We start from the raw sequence: 16,309 nt of genomic DNA, 5'->3' as shown, positions 1-16,309 counted from the left end.
CTTTCTTTTTTCCTCTTCCCCCTCTTTTTTTCTCTTCCTTTTTTTTCCCTTCCTTTCTCTTTTTCTCCCACTCAGTCCCAGGGATGGTTGCCTTCCCTTAGCTCATTTCAGTCCTTAAGGCAACAAAATCATCCAGATACATCTCTCCAAACACAAGCCAAGCCACAGCAACATGCATGTGAGGATTCACAATGATTTCCCAGCACTGGGGGATTTTTAGGCTTCCAGCAAACTATGCAGGGCCTGAGGCATGCATGTGCTTGACCTGGCTTTTAAAGTCTATTTTTTTTGCTTCCAAAGCAAGGTGTCTGCATCCAGCCTGCTTCTAGGGTGCAGCCCCCACTACTGCTTCCTTCCAAGCCAAGTCTGGGGAGAAAAGTAACTGGTTCTGTCCAAACCCACAGTTCAGAGCATGCGAATAATCATGGGATAAGTAAGCCCATTCCCAGGCATTGCTTTCATTTCTGAGTGTAAAGCTGCTCTGCTCCTCTTCATGATCCCTCCTGAACTGTTGGAAGGTGATACTGCTCTGCCCCAGGGCTGTGCCTGTCCAGTTGCGGTCCCCATGTGCTGCCTGCAGGGAGGGATGCAATGTAGGGCAACCTCCTGCTTTGCTTTCATCACCCCCATCCTGGAAGTAATGGATTGGGTCTGCAACACCCGGTGTTGCTGAAACTCACCCCCTCCTGGGATGTGTGTTTTTTTTTTAGACTGAAATAGGAAGCACAAACCTCACCCTGAGCTTCCTCTAGGGTTTGGTTCTTCCTAGAGGTTGCTCCTTGCCAGAAATTTATGCACCACTGGCCTTGATCCAGCCAAGAGCTTAAAACTGCTTAGTTTCAAATCATTTAGACCCCTGTACTCCCCTCTTTGCTTTCATCCCTCCTCACCTTAAGCCCTCATCATCATCTGGGCTCTCCTTGCTACGGTATGCTCATATTATGTTTAAATTACCAATTGTGCCACTGAATACTTGCTGCTGGCTGAGGTGCTCAAGCAAAAGGCTGTTTGCCATCTCCATCAGAGACCCCCCACATCAATGATGTACCCGTTCTCCAGGGAGTGAGACCAGCAGTTCACATTGGCACGGACCACCAAAGAACTGTCATCCATATGGTCACATCTGCCTGACAGCTGGCACCGAGGTCTGCCAGGTTTGCCTGTGCAAGAGCTCAGACAGCAGTACTGGTTGGTTCCCAACCCTTCTGCTGCCGTGAATTTCAATTCTGGTTCAGGGAATTCAAATGCATATTGATTAAGGACATTTTATGGATGCCTTGCAGAGCACATTAAAAATAATTTAAAACTTGCATTCCAGTATTAATGACTCTTGTCTCCAGCACTTTGCAGTGATTCAGTCTTGACTTTTAATTGAAACGCTTTAGTTAAGACAAATGCCTTCAGCCAAAGAAGACAAAGTGTCCTTTCAGGTGCGTTCCTGCAAGAGCAGTGCCCCTGGGCAATAGTGAACATAGGGACTGGAGAAGTGAAGCCAAGAGACACACAGACCACATGCCGTATTTTGCCCTTGTTGAGTTAGTTACCTTCCAGCTGTTTGCAGCTTTTGAATCTCCAGGTTTCCAAATTGCAAAGCAGCCTTTGGAATCTGGAGAGGAGCCTCTGTTCTTCAAGACTGTCCTCCAGGAAGTCTTTTCTTTGAGCTTGCCCCCATGTAGCACTCAGAAAACGATGGAATTTCAGCACTGGTCATGCTCTTATATCCTCCTCCTTACAACCCAGTGGATGTACATCAGCCAAACAAGCCTGAGGCAATGATTGCTGTGTCTTAGTTGAGCACCTCATGCCTCAATAGTTGTGTTTTCTTCTGCCTCTATGCACAATGCCAGGCAGCTTGTTACCAGCCTTGAAGCTTGGGTCTGGAAGTGCCCCTGGGCTTGAAAGCATCCTCCAGTGGGAGCATCCTTCTTCATTCAGGAGGAGCAGCAGGAGATGGCATACTGGGGCTGGCCCAAATAGGAGACAGGGGTCTGCACTGAAGTGTATGTGGAAGTAGAAGATGGTGTGGGTTATGGAGTCTTGTTTCAGTATTATCCTCTTGATCCATGATGGGAGCCTCTGAGACGGCACGCAGAGTGTCTTTTTTACTTTGCATTCCTGCTGTACTCTGTGCTGGTGTGGCCTCACCTTGAGTACCGCAAGCAGTTTGGGGCACCACAATATAATATTAAGGACATAAAACTACTAGAGAGGCTCCAAAGGAGAGCTGCAAAAATGGAGAATGGTCTGGAGGGCAAGGCGTATGAGGGGTGGTTGAGATCCCTTGGTTTGTTCAGCCCAGAGAAAAGGCGACCAAGCATTCAAGGAGCATTTGAAAACACTTTCAGGTTTGGATTTTGGGTGGTGCTGTGGGGAACAAGGAGTTGGACTCAATGATACTCGTGGGTCCTTTCCATATTCTATACTATGGTTCTGTGATTCTGTAATTCCCTTTGTCTCCAAGGAAGGACAAGCCTACCACAAGCACAGGGTGGGCAATGTCTGATTTGGTGCTCAGACTACCAGGCTGAGTGTATACGTGGAAAGCTCGAGTCCTGACAGTCCTCACTCTCCCTGTTTTACAAGGACAGCTGCATCTGAGAGTCCACTCCCTCTCTTGAGCATTTAAAGGAAATCCATATTTTCCATCCGGACTCTGGTGGGACAGGCCATCGACTGCCATTCAGTGCCTTCACCCCATGTGTAAGGACCAAAGTTGGTGGGGACCTAGCAGCCACCAGGATTTCCAAGTTCCCCAAAGGACTGCAGTGTCCCTGTATGAGGTTGGAGTGTCCCCATGTGTCCATCTCAGCTAATGATCAGTTGCTGGATACAGCCTGCTACGGTTCGGATGCAAAAAATGCCTTACTCCATCTGCTGACTGCATACTAAATGAGCTTTTAAATTTTACAACTGCACATAAAATGTGAACCAAGCAGCAAGAAAAACGCTTCTCCCCACCTCAAGTGGCTTTCCTATGGGTTTCATCAATGCCAGAGGAGTTGCTCAGTTGCTCGACATTTCCCTGGAGACTGAGTTGTCCACACAGACCATGATGTGTGCCACGCAGCAGCACTTGGTACATACACTGTGAGAGGAGTCACAGGCACCAGTGCAATTCAGGTGTTGAATAACAATTGCCATAGCTCAGTTCCAGTGTTCCTTAAGCCAAATCTGCAGCTTCTAGGAACAAGTGCTTGTTTAATGTCACACCCTAAAAGGTTTCCTGGGAGGAAAGCCTTCTTTCCTCCCAAGTGGTAAGAATACTGCTCCATGCTGCTGCTGTCATAGTGGCATTTTACAAGCAGTTGAGTTGGGCTGTGTTTATAAGGCTCTTGTTGTTGATTTTACCTTGTGAGTCACACAGTAATGGGCTTCACTCCCCAGGTCAAATGTTTGGCTGCCAGCTGTGATCTTCATCCGACAGCAAAACAAGCATTCACCAGTGTGATGGCCAGGAGTTCAAAATGATGAGCTAAAGCTCAAACACCCGAGTAAGGAGTCCTCCAGGCCCAAAGTCAACATATTTAATTCTCTCAGCTTTGTAACCAACAATACGAGCTATAAACTCGGAGGGCACTCAAAAGTTCACTCGCATCTTGACTATGTCAAGCAGAACGTGGAATGCTGTAGTTTGGGTGTATTGAAGAAGAGTTCAACAGTGGCTGCCTATGCTTTCTCAACTTGCAGGTTTTGTTAAGGATCTTACCTTTGTAATTATGCACATGAAGCACTCAATCCAGACACTCCTCACCACGCAGGGCAATTCAGGAGACAGAAGTGAGTGTTGTAGCTTGAACTCATCTTTAATTATCTGGTGTTTGTTCACACTCAAATCAAACAAACAGAGTGAAATGTCCTACCAGCATAGTCCATAATTCATTACTGTGTTGATTTCTCTCCTAGGCTACAGTGACATCAGTAAATAATAGAAAACTGGATCCTGTCAGAGGAATGAAAGAAGGATTATCTGATGTGGTGGGCAAATGCTCTCCCAGAGACATGATAGCTATGGCAGCCTGCAAGAAAAATAGAGTGAAAGCACATGAGATTTAACTCATCAGAAATGTGAGTTTAATGCAGATTTGTGTTTTTATGTTTTAGCATCTGGAGCTTCCAATGTGTGTGACCACATCCTCCTTAAATTCAGCAAGCTTTTAAAAGCGAACCACAAAGGAAACACAGAACTGACTTATTTAGGGTGAAAGAAAAGCTTTTGTTTTCTGTTATTTTACATGGACACAGCCCCACTTCTTCTGGGTCTTTTGCTATGCAAGCAGATCCTCATTGTCCCAGAGGATGTCTCCCAGTCCTTCAGGCATTACCCATCTCCTGTCTTTAAGCTGCAGTAATAATATCTCCTCTATTCCTGACCCACAGGAATAGAGGAGAAAAATTGTACTAATAGAACATCTGAACAGCCTGGCTGAACAGGGGAGCCAGACTTCACCTCTTCTTTTCTCTGCAAGACAGTAAGAGATCACATCAAGGCATCTCTTTTGATTTTCCATTTCTCAGCCTCAGACTGCATCTGTGAGCTGCTCTTCTGTCAGAGAGAAAACCCATGTGATGGCTATTTAAGGAAGCGGACCACACGCGTTCACACCACTGAGGAGTCCAGGTCCCACAGGAAACCATCAGGTTTTGATTCCTATCTCAGACGATAGGCAGGTACATCACTGAGACCAAAACTTGAGCTTTGTGCAGGTTGATGTTTTCTGAGCCACTGCCCCAGCAAAAGTCTCAGGGAATGCAAAAAGCCACTGCCAGGATGCCAGCCCATTGCCAGTGCTCAATTTCCACAGCTCCACTTCCTGGATGCCATCTTCAGCAGTGCCATATAGGAACAGTGACCACAAGAGTGGCCTTTTGCCAAGAGACAGGGTGATGGAGATAAACACGGATTCTTTGGGCTGGGGATGGCTGTGCTGAACAGCAGATGGTGCAAGAGGAAGCATAGCCATCAGGATAGGCCAGCGTTTTTCCTAGATGATGGTGAGTCAAAGCCAACAAGCTGTTGGCTCCTGCTTTACGTGGTGTCCAGTCCAGGAGAACAGAGAGGACTGGTGGCAGAGGGTTGAGCTGTGAATGTGGGAAGGTCAGCAGAGGAGGGAGAGCCTTGAGGCAGGAAAGCGATGCTTAGGAAGACGTGCTGAACTCACTCTAGACTGGGTGGGGCAGAAGACCAAAACATGAATCAGCTACTGAGGCTGAAAGGAAGCTAGTCGTGGTCATTGGAAGTTGGCTGCCACTGACTCGTCTCATTGCCAGCCAGTGCAATGCAAGCTGGACAGGATATGCCTGGCAAAAATCCTGCAGAAGTTGATTAAATCATCATGCTTTTGCTGCCCAAAGCCCTTCCCACACCTTTTCTCTGCAGTGGCTTGTGCAACAATTCTCTAACACCCTTCAGCATCTCCCAAGCACCTTCTGATTACTGCTATCCAGCTGTCAGACCGCAGGGGAAGAGTAAGGGAAGATGGAGCACTGTGCTGACTATTGCTTCTGCACTGAGATCTTTTCTGTTTTGCCATGCAGGGTGTAAGAACAAGGAGGACTAGAGAAGTGAACCACAGTGGAGGAGAACCAAAGTCACCAAGAACTCCTAGGGCACTCTTGCTGCCCCATGGGAACCAGGGAGGATGAATTATGAGTTTGACTTGTTCATTTGACTATGGGATACCTGGTGGTCCTGGATGCAGCAGTGTTATAGGAAAACTCTGGCCATGTTCTGGAGTGATGAACCTGTCTTAACACAGTTCTCAGGAGACTTGTCTGTGGTAGGGCTCTCCACTGGTGCCAACATATCCTCCAGTGTCTTTCAAAGAGATTATCCATCACCACATGCTTCTCCAAGTTTCTAGGTCAGCCCTGGTGGCCATGGGTAGGGTGGAGCGTAAGCCTCAAGTTCCCAGCCATTAAGGGTCACCACTGCCCACCTGGGAGGTCAAGTCACCATCTGGGGCAGAGTAACAGATACAGACTTTGGCCTCCCTTAGTTACTGTTTTCTGCTAGAACAGTGAACGGCTGGTGAGTGATGTCAGTCTGTTTCTCCCAAATTTAAGAAACAAAAGCGTATGAATTCACCGCAGTTGAACTGAACTTATATCAAATGTAAAGATATATTATCATTGTTAGTGATTATTTCTTCTCCTCAAAGCATGCTGGGCATCTAAAAGATATCTAAAAGCCAAGTTGTTTTCTTCATGTCATTTATAGAAAAGGAGTCTTCTGGGACAACCAAGGTAGACTCTCAACCCCTCCTCCAGCCCTTGCATGGCAGTCGTTAGGCTCTGGTTCAGTATGTAGGGCCAGGAAAACTGAAACCCAATCGCAGACTTCAGCTTCCTCAACTCTAAATGATAAAACAGGAATCTTACCAAAGCACAACTTCATGAAAGGCAAGGCAGACAAAAAGATTGACAAAATGGCATCATAAACAACTAAGCAAGCCTCATTTTTCCCAAGGATCCCAAGTTATCAACGGCCTCTCTCTTCTAATTTCTATGAGCCAGCTATCAGCCCTTTCCTAGGTTGTGTCATGAAAGAGGGAATTTCCTAATGAAGCTCCTGGGGCTATGATAGAATGACTGAAAGAGTTGGGATCACATGTGGAATTATAGAATCACAGCATCATTAAGCTTGGAAAAGACCTCTGAGATTCCTAAGTCCAACCATTAGTCCACCCCCACCATGCCCACTGACCACATCCCTCAGTGCCACATCTCCATGGCTCTACAAACCTCCAGGTAAACACCACCACCTCCCTGGGCAGCCTGTGCCACTGCATCACCACTCCTTCTGAGAAGAAACTGCTCATAATATCCAATCTGAACCTTCCCTGGGGTGAGATGGCATAGCAAACGGGTTGGTAGATAACAGAGGAACCAGGATGAGAGACAATGTGAACTCCTACCAAGTGGAGAAGGAGTCTGAGGGCCTCAGCAGGAAACTGCCAGTGGCAGAGGGACCATCCTTGCTGGCTGGAGGTTTACCTGGCCTCCAGATGGGGACCAGCCAGCAGTGGAGCTATGGGAAAGATGGGGCTGCTCCACGCTTCTGCACTGCAGCCAGCTCCGTGCAGTTCATCTCTCCAGATTTCCTGGTATTTGTTCTCTTGTTCTGGGAAGAGAGGAGAGCTGCAAGAGGCCCTTCTCACAGGGATGCGTAGAGAAAGGAAAGGCCATTGTGTGAAAGAATTTGGTATTTCAGGGTTTGTTTTCCTTTTGACACAGTACAAAACAGCACCATGTCAAAACCCTCCATAAGTCAAAACATAACAACAACAAGGAAGAACAACAAAAATAACAGTGGTGTTCATTTTGGATATGATCGGTGGAAGTATTTCTCTTTGCTTTTTGTCTTTTCCGTCTCGAAATGTCTACAACTGCAACTATTTCAGGAGAATGGGAAGAAAAAAATCATAGAATTGTTTGAGTTGGAAGGGACCCTTAAAGGTCATCTATCAAACTCCCCTGCAACAAACAGAGCTAACAAGAGAGCCTTTCCCAGCATCAAGGTAGGCTCAGCACTGCCACAGCCCTCCTGCCCACCTCCGTGGATTCTTCATGTGATGGCACTGAGACCCAACCATCTCCCCTCCTCTTGGAAGCAGTGCAAGCCATAAGCAGCGGCGCCCTGGGTTTTACACGAGGTCTCCTTTAGCAGAAGGACTTCTGCACAGCACAGGCAAGAAGTTAGAAAGGTTAGATGTGAGGCTGCACGACCAGCAATGGGGAATCGTGAATGCGTGCAGTGCTTTGGGTCAGACCCTCCACGTAAGGAGCTCCTGGGCCAGCTCCCCGATGCCCTGTGTGGGTTCATGCATCTTCCTCGTGCTTTCAGCCCCCAGAAGGATGCTGTTTCGTGGCCACTGGAGCTCAGATGAGTTCCCCCCATGGAGCAATTTGCAGTGCTGGTCCCTCCAGCTCACTGCTCGCTGCCGCTTCTCCCCGCCAGCTTTTGCAGAGCGCTTGGCGCGGTGCCCGGCAGCCTTTCACTGCTGCCTTTTCATTCCCCTTAATTCACTGCCTTTCCTTGCAAGGAACAGAGGGAGAGCTTGTTCCAGCAGACGGGCCCCATCCGCTCCTCCCGTCCGAGGGCTGGGAAGAAGGGATGGAGGCGAACGAACTCTCCCACCCCTCCGGGGCCCCGCGGGCGCGCTGCTTCCCAGAAAATACGGTAAAAAGCCTTCAGCCTAAAAATGTAAGTCTGATCTCATGACACAGGGTGGCCCTGCATTCCTCACCTCTGACATAACCCGCTGGGAGTGTGCTCGCGGAAAAACACAAACAAGATGTACTGGGGCGGCTGGCGGCAGGGCCAGGCGGCTGGCAGATGTGTGGGGTGGGAGAGGAGCCCCTGCTGCCCTGCAGACCATGAGCACAGAGCGTTCTTTGGCGGTGCACGAGCCCACGACTTTGTTCACCCACCTTCTTCCCCCAGCCCCAACCCCATGCTGGGGTCGGTAGAATGGTAACGGAGTTGGGAAGCACACAGAGGGGAGCTGAGCTCCCCCAAGGGGTTTTGCTGAGAGTGTTTTTAGGGACTTGTGTTTTTGCAGTGAGTTGGTGGTTGTTATTTGTTGTCTTGGTTTGGAGTTTTTTGTAAGGCTGTGGTGAGGAAGAGGTGGTGGGAAGAGGCTGCTGGGGTGCCCTGGTTGCAGTCTGCACAGGGTCCCTTTGGGGCACAACCAGAGATTGTGACACCAAAACCCCCACACAATAAAACCTGTGGATCTGGAGTCTTCTGCTTCCCCCAGGAAATTGCTCAGCACCATCTTATAACCTCCTGCTCCCAACAGCAGTGATGCCAGGGCGTGCATCTGCTCTAAGTGCACCATGCATAGGTGCAAGCTGTACCCCAAAGAGCACCTGTGGGTGTCATGGGGCAGCGATTCCTCCCTTGTGCATACGGAAAGGTTTGCCAGGGATCACAACCGAGCTGTCCTCCCATCTCACCCACTTGTTTACTTTCTTCTGCAGATGCCCTAAACCTTGACGACGACCTATTTTCCCTTCTGTTGTGCAAAGCTTCTTTCCTAGAAAGCGGCTTTGCAATTCTCGGTCCAACCAGCCGAGCTCTCCTCAGCATGTGAGCAGGGAATCCAGCTCCAAATGGCTGGCAGGTTTAGCTGAGCTCCAGCACACCCCGAACCCACACGCAGATGAGCTGGGAGACGTGGTCGGATGCTACCTGAAGCTGTCCTGTGAGACTGCCTGCTCCGAGGGAGCAGATGAGCAGCAGTCAGCCTGCGGACCCAGTGCTCACAACTCACTTTTCCTTATTTCTCATTCATCTGTTTGCTTCTGCTGCAGCAGACAGCAGAGCGAGGAGAAAGCTTTTCTTTCCTGCAAGGATTTCTCCCCTCTTTCTGCTCTCACTGTTCCTGAGCAGAGAAAATACCTGATTGTCTTTTTTTTTCTTTTGATTTCCCATTTTGAAAAAAAGGGATTATTTCCTAAATAATTCTCCCCACAATAATTCCTAGTTTTCAGGGTGACTGCTCCTTTGGCAGGGGGAAAACAAGAAAGAAGAGGAACAAATGTAACAAGAAACAGTGGTAACAAGAGAAACTACTGTTCAAATTGGCTTCTGCAGAGCACAGTTTGCACCCAGAGCAGCACCGTGCTTTGCTCATGGCTCCCATCCTCTTCTCAGCTGCCCCTTTGCCCAAGGGCTCTTTATCCTTGCTGCTTCCCAGTGCCAGAGTCGTGCTTGGGTTGACAGCAGCACAGGTGCTGTCTCCTTCTCCGCTCACTTAAGTTTTCCACTATTTATTTTCTTCTCCATCCCTAACCTACCACCCAGGGTTTTTTTTAAGTTAACTCAAACTCAGTGCTGATTTATTTTAAGGTGCCAGGCTGTAACCTGAAGCCATAGACATAAAATTAGCCTTGCAAGCTCCAGTTAGCCAGCTGGGAGCACAGGTTAGGGATTCATCCGACAGCAGCAATGGTTTGGGTTGAAGATTACTGCTTGCTCCCTCCTGCAGCTTGGCTTTGTAGCCAACCCTGCTCTTGTCCAGATGGATGAACTGCTCTGTGTGGAAGCAAAACACACGGCGTGAAGTCTGATGTACCAGGGACAGGGTCTGTTAATGAAGCAACTTATGAACCTTCCAACACATACACATGCACACACATGCTTTGTCCAAACAGCTGAAGTCACCAAACTTACCTTTACTACCAGGGCCTCCCAGCATCGTGGTTGTTATGTCCACACTGGAGCATGGCTGCTATATGCATCCGACCTGTAGAGATGCTGGAGGAGACCCGGGTCACCCAAATGCCAGAGAAATGACACATTTGTGGTGCATCAGCACTTTCCTTGGCTGGAGATAGCAAGGTACCTGTCGTGAAGTGTGTGGAGCTGAGAAAGCAAAGGGATGTAGAGGCCTATTGAAACCCTCCTAAAAAAGTGTTACCAGTCTGAGATTATAAAGGGAGTGAGCTACTGGGAGCACTAACTGATCTCCTTGCTGCTCGGGAAGCCATAGGACTGGTGCTTGGAAGAACAATTGATTCTCCTAAGTGTCCTGACCTTCCCTAGATGTACAACCAATAGTCCGTGTGTGGATTCTCTTGTGTCCATTGTCATAGATTGGCTTGGGTTGGAAGAAACCACAGAGACCATCCAGTTCCAGCTCCCTGCATGGGCAGGGATACCTCCCAGTACCTTCAGCCCAGGGGCTTGACCACCTCCAAGGATAGGTAATCATTTCCTGTGAAATAACATGATTCCTATTGTAACTACACAACTTATGCCTGGAAAACCCAAGGAGTCCTTGACTGAAGCTTTTCTTGGAATTTCAGTAGCCCTGCAAATAATTCTAGATTTGCAGAGGAGTTCTGAACGTGGCATTAGTCTGAGTTGATATGAAATAAAGTGGTCTCTGGGAGAGTGTTATCCAGTCATGGTATTTTTTTTAAATGCACATTGAAATGCAAACAAGTATGGAACTGGCTGATGGGTAGACATCTGTCCTTATTTATGCAGGGATTATTGGGCACCTGGGAACCTTGCTGGTGAGCAGGATCAAGCCCTTGGGCCCCAAGCAAGCAAGTGCATTTGTGTCCCCACTGCAAGCTAAAATGAAGCATCCTTACAGCATCTCTGCAGCCAGTGGGCTGGACTGCAGCTGTGTCTGCTTATCACAGTCAATGTGGTGCATGCAATAACTTCACCCAAAATGCTGAGCAGCCTGTCCATGTAGTCCATCTGGAGGTGAAATTTGGGTACTATGAACACACAGGGAGTGTGATCTTGGCAGATACCTTTATCGCTGAAACAGCACTACTATATCTCCAGTTTCATGACTTTTGTCCATTCCAAAGCCAAAACTGAGAATGTGAATGTAATGAATAACCTCTATTTAGAAGTGTTCTGTGATTGCACCTATAGGCTTAGACTTAAGGTCAAATTACTGATTTAATAACCAGAGGTGCATCAGCTGATCCATGCAACTAACCAACTTCCTGCAGGAGTTACACCATGTTTCCAAAATTGTCATCTCTTAAGCAGTCATTCTGAATGCCTGAGCAACCTGAATGCCTGATGGCATCTGGGGTTGCCTAAAATTCATCCGACAGCTGAAATTCATCCACACTAATGCAGATCTCCTGCCTCGTAGGTGGGACTTGAAGTCTTTCCCAGACTGCACATAGCTGTGCCATGGTTAAGGATGTAATCCTCCAACCTCCTCCTTTTCTGATAGCCAACCACAGAAAGAGAAAGGACGTTATCATAGAGTCATTAAGGTTGGAAAAACCCACTGAGATCATCTAGTCCAACCATCACAACACATAGATCTGTAATATTCAGTTACAAGCTAAAAACTTAAGCATAGTCTCCATGCCAAACTTGACATTTCCTTTCACATTCCCTTCCAACTGAAGGAATCGAGAAAGAGAACACAACCCTGTCTGTAGTTGCTTCTGGGCAGGTAAACCCCATCACGCTTCCTCCCCCCCGCAGCTGGGAAGGACCATCAGATTGATGATGGAAGGTCATATATCATATATTTGCTACTTGTTTTCCACAGAACTGCAGCCCGTGGCTGCCCAAGGATGAAGAACCAGACCCTCAGGGCTCACTTAGAGATGTCATGAACTTGTGGCTGTTGGTGGGTCTCTCTGATGGGCAGAAGTCAGCTGACGAGATGCTGATCCTCATATAGTGTTTGCAAGATCTTTAAGAAGAATTGCATGGCCAGTGGCATTGCATTCGAGTTGTACAGTGCTAGAATGCCCCGACCATCAGAGGACCTGGATTTTATGACGCAGAGATCAGTACTGCAAAGATGTGGAGATGTTGTTCATACTGCCTGGACCTGAGCCCAGGGCTTGGGACCAGACCTGTGTCATACCCACACCTTAGAAGACAGCAGTGTGTTCATGTTTTCTTTTTGCAGGCTGAAAGTTTTCCTGGACCAGCTGAACACTTTCTTCTCCTGTAATCTGTCGTGACTGTCAGAGTGCCAAGAGACATGCCAGACCCTGGGCCACAATAGTGCTACAGAATGCCCAGAGAGGAAAGCTGGCACAAGGTAGTGTATAAAGTGGGATATGTGAAGCCACTGGCAAATAATCACATGGGTCAGTTAGGCTTGGCACAGGGCAGAGCCTGTCTGCTCATAAAGGAAGGCAAAGACAAAAATTCATCATAGAATCACAGAATAATTGAATTATTGAATATTGAATGGCTTGGGTTGGCAGGTACCTTCTAATCCCACCCAGCTCCAATCCCAGTGCCATGGACACAGCTGACACCCACTACATCAAGATGCCCAGTGCCCCATGCAACCTGGCCTTGAGAAGAGTTGGGGGACTTCTTAGTGAGAGCTACAAGGGATTAAACAAGGGCGATTACTCCAGAAGGATTGAGGTAAAGGACACAGTGTTGTCTCAGTGGGGCCACAAACACATTTCAAAATAGATTTTTGCAGAAAGATGTTTCCCACTCCCCAGATATCTTGCTCCCAGCAATGATTCTCATTTCACAGTAAAGTTCAGGGCTTCTTCCTCCTGAAGAAGCATGAAGCTTGCTCACCACTGGTGCAAGGCATGCTCCTCAACTAGAAAGCTAAACCTCAGAAAATGGAAGAGCACAATTCACTCCTCACCGACAGGGAAATGATGCAATGAGTCAGCAAGACAGACCACAGATGCTGTCCAGAAGCATTGCAGCAATTCGTTTGGGCAAGGTGGAGATATATTCCCCCAAAATGAAAGTCTCTGTAGGTTGTTACTAGTGCTCACAGCCATCTAGTCCCTTGCTAAACATTTCTGACCAAAATCCTTCCAAGCTGATCTATTTTCAGCCCAACCCACTTGATACCTTGATTGCTATGCAGCTCTTTTAGCTGCTCTTAGGTAAACACAGTCATTCCCTGGCATTTTGCCTTGCTAAGACCAAAAATATGAGTGGCACAGAAAATAAGAAAAGCTGTTCTCCTCCGCCAGGAAAAATGATGCTATTTCTGAAAGGAACTGTTTTTAATACACCTCACCAACCATGCACATATACACATATGTATAAATATACTTGACCTGGAGGTCCAGTTCCAGTGTTGGCATCTTGTATGCCTATATGGAGACAGAACAGAGAGGGAATTATGTACAGACCGGGACACGCCTTCAGTCCAGTCTACATCTGAATGCAGAATGTTGGTTAAGATAAAATACTGAGATCTGATCCTCAGTAAAGCAGGTTCACAGGGACTGGTCCAAGCTGTGACCGGGGGGTTATGGGCTGTCATGGAGAGCAGCTTCTACCATAGTGACCCATGCTCCCCATACCTTAAACTGCACAGCATCCCCAGGGTTGAACCAGAGCAGGCTGGAGCAGATCAGTGTCAGAGCTCTATCCATAGCAGGCCTTGTTTTTGAGGAATGACAGTGACGTTGGCCAGACCTCAAAGTCATCTTTTTTCAGATTTCTCTTTAGCAAGTAAACACATAGAAGTCAACAACAGATGGAGCATCACATGGAGTTATGCAGGTCAGCGAAGGCTTCGGAAACCCCATGAGTTTGAGGAGGCAATAAATTGGCAGGGGTTGTGGATGGGAAATTATTCTGAGAGATGGAGAAAAAAAAATAGTGGGTTGATCTGTCTCCTCTGTGATGTGCTCAGGTTTTGTGGAAGACAAAGATGGGCAGATAACAAAAGCTCCTCGTTAGGAAGGTTTTTGGGTTTCTCTTTGGCTGCAGGTTGTGAAATTCGAGCAGAAAGGTAACAAACTGATAACAAAACGGGCAGGAGTAAAGCAAAGCAAGTGCAAAACAAAAGCAGATCTTGTGTGACAGGAGCAGATTGAATTGATGTGACAGAGAAGAAGGAGAGCTTTTCCAGTAGCTTATATGGTGCTGCAGGGAGCTGGGAGTGACAAATGAGGAATTTGCACAAGTGCAGAGCTACAGTGTAGGGCTGTGAGTTGAGAAAGAAAGAAAGGAGAAAAGGGAGCAAAGGACACCTATTAATTAGTTAAAAAAAAAAAAACAAAAAAAAAACAAAACAAAAAAAAACCCACATTCCATTTAAGATTTATTGATAACTCAGAGCCAGAGAATCTTTCATGCCTTCACATCTCCGAGCTAACATTACCCAAGGGTGGGAAGTGGTGGGGATCCACTATGAGCCATTGAATTCAAGTGGAAAAGAGCTCCGGTCTTTAATATGCAGAAATTAAAACACTTTGGCTGACAGAGCTTTCAATCTGAGGAACCTGCACTGTAGTAGCAGAATAGCATTAGTGCTCCTGAATACACAGCTGGTAATTTTCGAGCACGAAATATCATGCATTGAAAATGAAATCGCTCCGTTTAGGAGATCAGTGCGATGGGTATGGATGAATTCAATGCTGCATGAAAAATTAATGGTTGCCTTCAGACAGGTGTTGACTAGATGGTGGTGTTCCAAGAAAGGACAGTCCCATCTGGTCGTGGGGAGAGCTATGATGGTGTGAAAAAATAGAGTGATCAGCACAAAGAGCAGCCCATGAACTCATGTGAGAGTTTTTGTTTTGGAGGTGGGGGGCTCAGTCTGTGAGAGAAGTAGGGCTACTTCTACGTAGGGTGTGAATGGAGAAATCTGAGGTAAAATGAGGCTGGATGGTTGGGGATGGGGAGTCACAGAGATAACTGGGAGCTGGAACTGATGCATCAGAGGGAGAGGGCTGAGAAATGCCAGCTAACATTGGGAGTGGACTTGATTACAGCATAGAATTGCCTCTGAGGGGAGGGGATGAGGGGCTGCCTGATCTAGGGGAGAAATATATGATAGCAGTGGGTTGGAAAGCTGGGGTTTGGGCAAATCTGAATGAAAAAGACATTTTAACAGAGATGGTGACAAATGATTAGGATGCACTGGAAGGGCAGCAGCGTGCCTTTCCCCACACCAAACCCTGCGTGCCACCTTGGCAGTTCGTGGAGGCACCTTGAGGTGACCCATCTGGTCCATTCTGCTGGAGGAGGGGACAAGCAGGTCCCAGCTTCCATCAGCTGCTCCTGGTTTGAAGTTTAGGTAGATAAATCCTTATATTTACAAAGCAAGGCTGCCCGCATGCCAAGTTGAGCTCTAAATCAGAAGATGAGCTCCCTGGGGGGAGTAATTGGTATCTTTCATGTACTGCAATTGGTCAGAGGAGTTGGGGATTTTCCTGGCTGCAGCCCACGCACCTCTGCCCATGCTGTGAGAGACGTGCAGGGCGATTTACCTATCGACAGCTCTCAGTGCTGGGTAAATATTTGTCTTATTGTGGGTTTAGCAGTGATAGCTAAAGGGCAGCGGCGAAACAAAGCCCAGGAAAGACCCAGCTCTGATCCAGTGCAGCTGGGGAAGCTGGAGGCTTTCCAGTCTGTGGGTGCTCAGCGTGTCCCTGCCCGGAAGGGGCTGCGGGGGGAGCTGGGCTCGGCGCTGCAGTGACATTTGGAGAGAGCAGGAGGTCACAGAGCTGGAAGCAAACACAGGCGGTGACTGTCCTGCAGTGCACAGCCGGAGAGCTGCCTCTGCAGAGAGAAAACACAGGCAGCACGTCTGAAACCTGTGCTTTGCTTCACTGCACTTTCCTCCCATAAAAAGTCTTTAAAAAAGTACAAGTAAATATTTTTCCTAAATCCTGTTCCCTTCCCTTTTCCCTTCCCTTCCCTTTTCCTTTCCCTTCCCTTTTCTCTTCCCTTCCGTTTGTCTTTCCCTTCCCTTTTTCCTTCCCTTCCCTTCCCTTCCCTTCCCTTCCCCTACCAAACAAATAAAAAACAAAAAAAAACAAAAAAAAAAAAGAAAAAAAAAAAAAAAAGAAAAAAAAAAACGAC

At 47.5% G+C, this 16,309-nt stretch overlaps 1 long non-coding RNA gene across 1 annotated transcript in view; it reads left to right on the top strand.

Moving 5' to 3' along the window:
* Window positions 1-8,118: 8,118 nt before the first annotated feature.
* The window catches only part of LOC122159769, an 11,340-nt gene continuing 3,149 nt past the window's right edge, over window positions 8,119-16,309 (top strand). Inside the window, exons 1-2 of the long non-coding RNA XR_006168617.1 lie at window positions 8,119-8,203; window positions 12,411-12,545. This is a non-coding gene — a long non-coding RNA (uncharacterized LOC122159769). The remainder of the gene's footprint in view (window positions 8,204-12,410; window positions 12,546-16,309) is intronic.

This window comes from Centrocercus urophasianus, unplaced genomic scaffold (assembly GCF_019232065.1).
Source record: "Centrocercus urophasianus isolate 14NV4802_14NV808 unplaced genomic scaffold, USGS_Curo_1.0 seq_16, whole genome shotgun sequence".
Lineage (NCBI taxonomy): Eukaryota > Metazoa > Chordata > Aves > Galliformes > Phasianidae > Centrocercus > Centrocercus urophasianus.
The sequence above is the reverse complement of the archived record's forward strand: the minus strand, read 5'-3'. Positions and strand labels throughout refer to the sequence as shown.